Genomic DNA, 8,591 nt, shown 5'->3' with positions numbered 1-8,591 from the left:
GAAAAAAACCAAAAAACTGACATAAATCGAATCGAGAAAAACCGACTTAATTGGTTTGGTTTGGTTCTAATATTTGAAAAACCGACTTACTTGGTTTGGTTTCTTTTTAGGGAAAAACCGATCCAAACCGAACCATGAACACCCCTACATGTGGGTAGCTACGAACCCGGTCCACTCAGTCTTGGTTGTGTACGAAGGAGAACTCGTTCAATCAACTCTGCTTCATAAAACATACCGTAGGCATATAAATTTTATTAAATTAAATCCATAAAATAATTTGGACTATATGTTAAATATATAGGATTTTTACCTTCCTATACAATATATGAAACCTTATTACCCTCAATGTTTAAGGTTTGTGTTAATTACATTTCAGTATACCAAATTACCATTTATATACCATAATTCAAATTAGGGATATAATTAAGGGTGCATTTATATTAGGCGCTATAATTAAGGGTGCAATTATTTTCTGACCCTTCAGCCGTAACTTAAAAAAGTTATGAATTTCTTTCTTTGCTTCTTCTTCCTATTTGTCGTGTCCGACTAATGCAAATCGCAACAAATGAAACAAATTACCTAATTTTGCTTGCTTTCGCTGAGATTCAAATATTGGTATTCGAAGTTTTTGTGTATTTTATTTTTTATAATGATGGTAAGTTACACCTTTGAATGAGAATGACTTCATCACAGGTCTGTGCATTCTATAGTTTTGTCTTCTACTTCCAAGAACTGCACTCAGATCTATAGTTAATTTTCATAAACAAAACATACCTCCTTTTGTAGATAAATTATAGAAAAATTAGAAAAATTGTAGATGAATTGTAGACTGTTTTTTGCAGAAGATTTTGTAGAAGCTTTAGTCGTTTTGGATTTGTGAAAACAGAAAACAATGCATCTACAATCAGAATACAAATAATCTACAATTTATCTACAAGATATCTACAAACTGGATACATTGAATTTTAATATCCCAATTCTCATTTCAATTGTAGCATTATTGTCATTTTCGACATAATTGTAGAAGATTTGTAGAAGTTTTAGTCTTCCCAATCTACAATTTGTCTATAATTTATCTACAATTTATGGAAATATGTCTTCTTCTTCTTCTTCTTCGAGTTTCAATCTGAAATTCAGTCAAAACCAAGTCTAATCTTCACCAAAACCCCTCAAAATTGAGATATAAACTCCAAACCATATTCCCGATTATTTTTAACAACACCCAATCCAAACAAATAATGATTTTTGACAAACCAAATTTGAATTCAAAGCTTTCAAGCTTTTTAATGGCTATCAATGGTGGAAAATATATGGAAGAACAGATGAAGATGAAGATGAAGAACAGAAATCTCCTTTCCGTTTCAAAATTACGCAGCTTCGAGATCTCGTTTCCGTTTCAAATTTTGAATTTAATGTGGAATAAATCAATCCCAGATTCTGTGGCTGATCTTTCGCGCGCTAAAAATGGCAAATTCTGCCTAAATAACGAATGGTATATAAATTGTAGATAAACTGTGGACTGGGCGGGTAATATACATACTATGCACATATTTGGTAATAAGGTTTCATATATGGTATAGTTAGGAAAAAATTCCTAAACATATAGATTAAATAAATAAGTCTTAATCCATTGGGCTAGCCCATTTAATTGGGCTAAAATAACAAGCCCACCTCATTAAGCCCAAGATGCCATCTTCCTAGAGGCCTAGTTTGGTGCCACATGTTAAATGACGTGGCGTGCCAAGTCAAATGGAAGAGCCAATAGGATCGTGCCACGTGTCAAAATGACAAGGCATGCCAAGTCAAATTAAAAGACCAATGAAACCGTACCACGTGTGCAAGTGACATGTTTTGGCCAATCAAATGCGGCCTTGTCATACTTTAATTTGATTGGTTGGAAAGAGTTTGTTCTTATCATAACTCTTCCCTCCCGCAACTATAAATAGGGGTCTTCATAACTCAGACACCAGAAGTGATAACAAGAAGCAAGAGAGAGCTCGTGGATCAAACGCTGTAGATTTCTCTAAAAGCTACAAGCATTCAAGTGTTCTAAGGATTAAAAGATCAAGACGAAGGTTCAAGAACAAGCTGCAAGCCCTTGGATTAAAAATACGTCAAGATCAAGATCATGCCTCAAGCACTTGGATTAAAATAAAATAAAATTCAAGATCAAGCTCGAAGGCTCTTTTATTTACAGTTGAAAAGTAGAATCAGAGTATTCATAGAGTTTGTAACACTCAATTCGAAATAAAATACTATGATTGTTGCAATATTTTTCGGTCTTGACTTTATTTTCTCGACGCAAATTTATTGTCTACAAATTCTGGCACGCCCAGTGGGACTATCTCTACCTCCCATCTCAACTTTTCATTCACCAAAGTTCAAGAACATCAAAATGGCTTCAAAGAAAATAAAGTCCCGATCAACTTCCATTAAAGCTGCTAATTTCAAGTTCTATGTTGATGTGGAAAACATGCTCAACATTACCTTTGGAAGCTTTGGGGTAGTCACAAGGAGCAAAGTAAGCTCTTTAAGACAACAAACACTTCAAGTGTCATCCGCATCAAGCCTTATTATCGGATCTTCATCCTCAAAAGGAACAAAATCCTCTACAGGCGCGACCCAAAAAGGGAACGATGTCGCCGAAAGGATCGAAGAGGTTCTTGCTCAACTTAGTTTATCTAAGTGCAAGAAACCTTTCATGCAAGCCGATGATGATAACTTGAGCGTTGGATCTCCTCCAGTCTCCATTAATGCGACCTCTAAGCTCAACAATGATCCATATTATTCTTCATCCTCTACGGCGATCATGCAAGCAATGGTTATCGAAGCTTCTACTGTAGAAGAACAACTTGCAAATTTGATGAAAGCAATTGAAAGCTTATCAAAGCATATGCAAGATCAAGATGCTAAACTTTTGAAGTTAACAAATACATCGGATAGCATAGTAGAGGTAGAATCGACACAAACACCTTTAAATATTCAACGATCACAAGAGAAAGAAGACTCATCTGAAAAGCAAGCAACGACAACCAAGGAGATTCAAGTCTTCGCAGAAGGTCTGATTCCCGTTGAGAAATTAAAGGACTTCATCATGGAGTCTATCAAAGATAAACCCGAGTCGTCCAAATTATCACTCACATATGCAAAGCCGTATACACAAAGAATTGATAACTTGAAGATGCATGTTGGTTACCAACCTCCTAAGTTGCAACAGTTCGACGGCAAGGGAAATCCGAGACAACATGTAGCACACTTTGTTGAAACTTGCAACAATGCTGGAACGTATGGTGATTATCTTGTCAAACAATTTGTTCGTTCTCTCAAAGGTAATGCATTCGATTGGTACACAGATCTCGAACCTGGTTCTATCAACAGTTGGGAGCAGTTGGAGCAAGAGTTCTCAATCGTTTCTATAGCACAAGACGCATGGTCGAACTTACAAACACTCATCAAGGAAAGGATGAGCCAGTTATTGACTTCATCAACCGCTAGAGGAGCTTAAGCCTCAATTGCAAAGATCACCTTAGTGAAACTTCTAGCATCGAAATGTGCATTCATGGCATGCATTGGAGTCTTCGCTATATCTTACAAGGCATAAAGCCCAAAACATTTGAAGAACTAGCAACTCGCGCACATGATATGGAATTGAGTATGGCTACAAGTGGAGATCAAAGGTTTCCTAGCTTTGAGACTCATGATGAAATAGAAGCAAAGGATGCTGAGAATAGGGGCAAGTATTCATCCGAAGATGAAGCTGAAGAGTCCATGCATGTTGCAATGCTTCTCAACGCATGAGCCTAAACTGCAAGTTATAATGCTCCTCAATAAAAGAGCCTAAAACTGCAAGTTATAACGATCCTCAATGCACGAGCCTAAACTACAAGTTATAAGCTCCATGGCACATGGGTATATATTATATGTCATGAAGCTCCCCAATTTTGAACTAAATTTTTAAGACGTAAAGCTCTGTAAATTGGAGCAAAGTCTTCAAGTTGTAAAGCTCTTCAAATTTGAGCAAAGTGTTCAAGTTGCAAAGTTCTTCTAATTCGAGCAAAGACTCAAGTTGAAAGTTCTTCAAAGTCTAGCAAAGACTTCAAGTTGCAAAGCTTTTTAAATTCGAGCCAAACTTCAAGATGTAAAACTCTTCGAATTCGACCAAAGTGTTCAAGCTGCAAAGTTCTTCAAAGGCGAGAAAAGACTTCAAGTTGCAATGTTTTCAAATTCGAGCCAAACTTCAAGATGTAAAGCTCTTCAAATTCGAGCAAAGTCTTCAAGTTGTAAATATCCAAATTAGAACAAAGTGTTCAAGTCGCAAAGCTCTTCAACTGTGAGCTAAATCTTCAAGTAATGAAGCTCTTGAAATTCGAGCGGAACTTCAAATTGTAAGCTAAATCTTCAAGTTGCAACGCTCCTGGACGTATGAGCCTAAACTGTACGTCATGAAGCTCTTCAAATTTGAGCAAAATCGTCAAGTCTCAAAGCTCCCTAAAATACGAGCTTAAACTGCAAGTTACTACGCTCCTTAACGCAAGAGCATAAACTGCATGTTACTCCTGGTCAGCAAGAGTATAAACTGTGTATGGCCCAAAAATAAAAGTCCGCTAGGTCGAAAAAACCTCGAAAGAGGAGGCCTAGGCAAAAGTTAGGACATTAAAAAATAAAAAAATCCACCCATTCTGAACTACACTATGACTTGGTCCTCTTCACCGAGGTACGTAGGCAGCTTAGAATTTCATTTTGAGTTCAGTCGCATGAGTTCAAAAGTGTCACGACCCGGATTTCCCACCATCGGGACCGTGATGGCGCCTAACATCGCACTCGCTAGGCAAGCCAACGTTAGAGTTCAATTCACCTTTTTCCTTTACATTTTATAGATAAAATTAAGAAAACTAAATCAAACAGAAATAAATGCGAAAGTAAATAATAAAACGGCCATCTATATACTATTAATAATACCGAAGCTATTACCACCCAGAAACTAGTGTCACAATCCACGAACACACTACAATTTACTACAAACAGTGATCTGAAAGAAGTACATCTGTCTCGAAAGAAAAGAAAATAGGAAAATAGAAACATAGAAGGGGACACCAGGGCCTGCGGACGCCTGCAGGACTACCTTGGGTCTCCTAGATGAATGCCTGCAACCGACCTCTCGATCAGCCATAACCAGCTCCAAAATCTGCATAGAAAGTGCAGAGTGCAGTATCAGTACAACCAATCCCATGTACTGGTAAGTGCCGAGCCTAACCTCGACGAGGTAGTGACGAGGCTACGGCGGGGCATTTATAATATAACCTGCATACAGTATATAATAAAGCAAAAAGGAAGTACGGAACGAATTGGAACAGTAACTTGCAGTAAATAAATATGGAACTCAATTATCTTGCCAGTACTCAGCTATACCAATCCTTAAGAGAGTTACAATGCTACAGAACAAAATCACAACAGAAGAAGAATACGTAAATAACAAAATGATGCGGCGCGCATCCCTATCCCACCATATAATCATTAACAATATGAATATTGACCCTTATTACTCCTGTTGCGGCGTGCAACCCGATCCCACCGGTCCACCCTAATTGCTCCTCAATATATCACCCTTATTCCTCCTGTTGCGGCGTGCAACCTGATCCCACCTGTCCACCCTTATTACTCCTGTTGCGACATGCAACCCGATCCCACCAGATAATCACATTTCACCCTTATTCCTCCTCAATATATCACTCTTATTTCTCCTGTTGCGGCGACCAACCCGATTCTACCATATCAGAACAAATCACACAATAAGAACAAGGATTTGACAATTTAGCTCAACCCGTCCACAACATTTATGTCTCAAACCAAAGCAAACAGAAATCTATACAATTATGAAACTTCAACAATTAATACTACCCAGCGAAACCAACCACAATGTACCATGATGCACCGATAAACCAGCTTAAACCAATAATGTGATACAATGAACTACGGAACAATTAATGACTTCAATAAAGAAAGCAACATCTAACAAAAAACAATTAAACATGGAAGCATCAATAAGCATGTAGCAGTTAAGACAGGAAAACAATATATTAGGAACGGGGAAGGGAACAGGCTAAACATATAATTTGGTAGTGCATAGGTACTCGTCACCTCACCTATACGCCACACACATGGATTTTCACATAGCAAATAAGTCAGGGATCCCTAATTCCTCAAGTCAAAGTTAGACACAACACTTACCTCAATCCCACGGCCAATTCAAAGCTCAATTACCGCTTTTCCTCTAGATTCCACCTCCAATCCACTCGTATCTAGTCATAATTAACTTAATAATATCAATCATCGCTAAAGAAATTGATTCCAATGCATAATTATAGGTTTCCCAACATTTTCTCCAAAAAGTCAAAAACCAACCCCGAGCCCGCTTGGTCAAAACTCGATGTTCGGACCAAACCCGATTACCAATCACCTCCTGAGCCCGATATACAAGTGGTTTTGGAATCCGACCTCAACTTGAGGTCGAAATCCCCAAATTTCAAAATTCCTTAGTTCTACCCAGTTCCACGATGAAAAACCCTAGATTCTAGGATGAAACCTTGTAAAAAGATGCAATAGATTGAAAGAAATGAGTTAAGAATCATTTACCTACGATTTGGGGAAGAACTAGCCTTTGGAAAATCGCCTCTTGAAGTTTAGGTTTAGAAAAATGGGAGAATGAATGAAAAATCACGTCTAAGTCCAAACTTATCAGTTGTAGATGTCGCATTTGCGACCTAAGCTTCGCATTTGCGAGCGAGAAAGGTATCGCAAATGCGAACCCTTTGCATTTCTGCTACCTTCGCAATGCGAAGTCCCAGTCGCAAATGCAAATCTGGACTTCCGCAAATGCGGTATAATTCTTCGCAAATGCGAACAACCCAGTCCCCCCCGCTTCGCAAATGCGAACAATCTTCGCAAATGCGAGGCTCGCATTTGCATTTGCGAGCCAGACCTCGCAATTGCGAAGTCTGCAGGACCTGAAGCATACCAGCAATTCCTCTTAAGTCCAAATCACTCGGTAGCCTATCGGAAACTCGCCCGAGCCCTCGAGGCTCCAAACAAAACATGCACACAAATCTTAAAACATCATACGAACTTGCTCGCGCGATCAAATCGCCAAAATAACACCTAGAACTTCGAATTAGAACCAAATTGCATGAAATTTTCAAGAAAGTTTCAAAACTTCTATTTTCTCAACCAAAGGTCCAAATCACGTCAAATCAGTATCGTTTCTCACCAAACTTTACAGATAAGATATAAATATCATATAGGACCTGTACCGGGCTCCGGAACTAAAATACGGGCCCGATACCAACGAGATCAACTATTGACCGATTTGTCAAAACTATTATAATTTCAATTTTACAATTTTCATAAAAAATTCATTTCTCGGGCTAAAGACCTCGGAATTCGATTCCGGGCATATGCCCAGGTCCCATATATTATTACGGACCCTCCGGACCGTCAAAACACGGGTCCGAGTTCGTTTACTCCAAATGTTGACCGAAGTCAACTAAAATTAACTTTTAAAGGCAAAAATTATTATTTTCTCAAATTTCCACATAAAGGCTTTCCATAAATGCGCCCGGACTGTGCACGCAAACTGAGGAGTAATAAAATGAGGTTTTGAAGGCCTCGGAACCCCGAATTGGGTTCTAAAATACAAGATGACCTTTTGGGTCCTCACATTCTCTACCTCTAAAACAACCATTCGTCCTCGAACGGACATAGAAAAGTACCTGAGCCGCTGAAAAAATGAGGATATCTGCTCTGCATACGAACCGAAGGATAACTCTTCGATCTTAACTGACGAACCTGCCGGTCTAGAATAGCTACTGACTTCTCTTCGTAGGTCAAATCATTGTCCGACTGGACAGTGCTGAAATCTAACACGTGGGATGGATCGCCGTGATACTTCTGAAGCATGGACACATGAAACACTGGATGTACCGCTGATAAGCCTGGGGACAACGCAAGTCTGTACGCCACCTCTCCCACTCGATCAAGGATCTCAAAAGGCCCGATGAACCTAGGGCTTAACTTGCCCTTCTTCCCAAACCGCATCACACCCTTCATGGGTGATACCTGAAGCAACACTCTCTCTCCGGCCATGAATGCCACATCACGAACCTTTCGGTCAGCATAACTCTTCTGCCTGGACTGAGCTGTACGAAGTCTATCCTGAATGATCTTAACCTTATCCAAGGCATCCTGCACTAAGTCGGTACCTAATAATCGAGCCTCCCCCGGCTCAAACCACCCAACCCGTGATCGACACCGTCTACCATATAATGCCTCATAGGGAGCCATCATGATGCTCGACTGATAACTGTTGTTGTAGGCAAACTCCGCTAATTGAAAGAACTGATCCCAAGAGCCTCCAAAGTTGATAACACAGGCGCAGAGCATATCCTCCAAGATCTGAATAGTACGCTCGGACTGTCCGTCCGTTTGAGGATGAAATGTTGTGCTCAACTCGACCCGCGTACCCAACTCACGCTGTACTGCCCTCCAGAAATGCGAGGTAAACTGCGTACCTCTATCAGAAATGATAGACACGGGTA

This window comes from Nicotiana attenuata, unplaced genomic scaffold (genome assembly GCF_001879085.1).
Source record: "Nicotiana attenuata strain UT unplaced genomic scaffold, NIATTr2, whole genome shotgun sequence".
NCBI lineage: Eukaryota > Viridiplantae > Streptophyta > Magnoliopsida > Solanales > Solanaceae > Nicotiana > Nicotiana attenuata.
The sequence above is the reverse complement of the archived record's forward strand: the minus strand, read 5'-3'. Positions refer to the sequence as shown.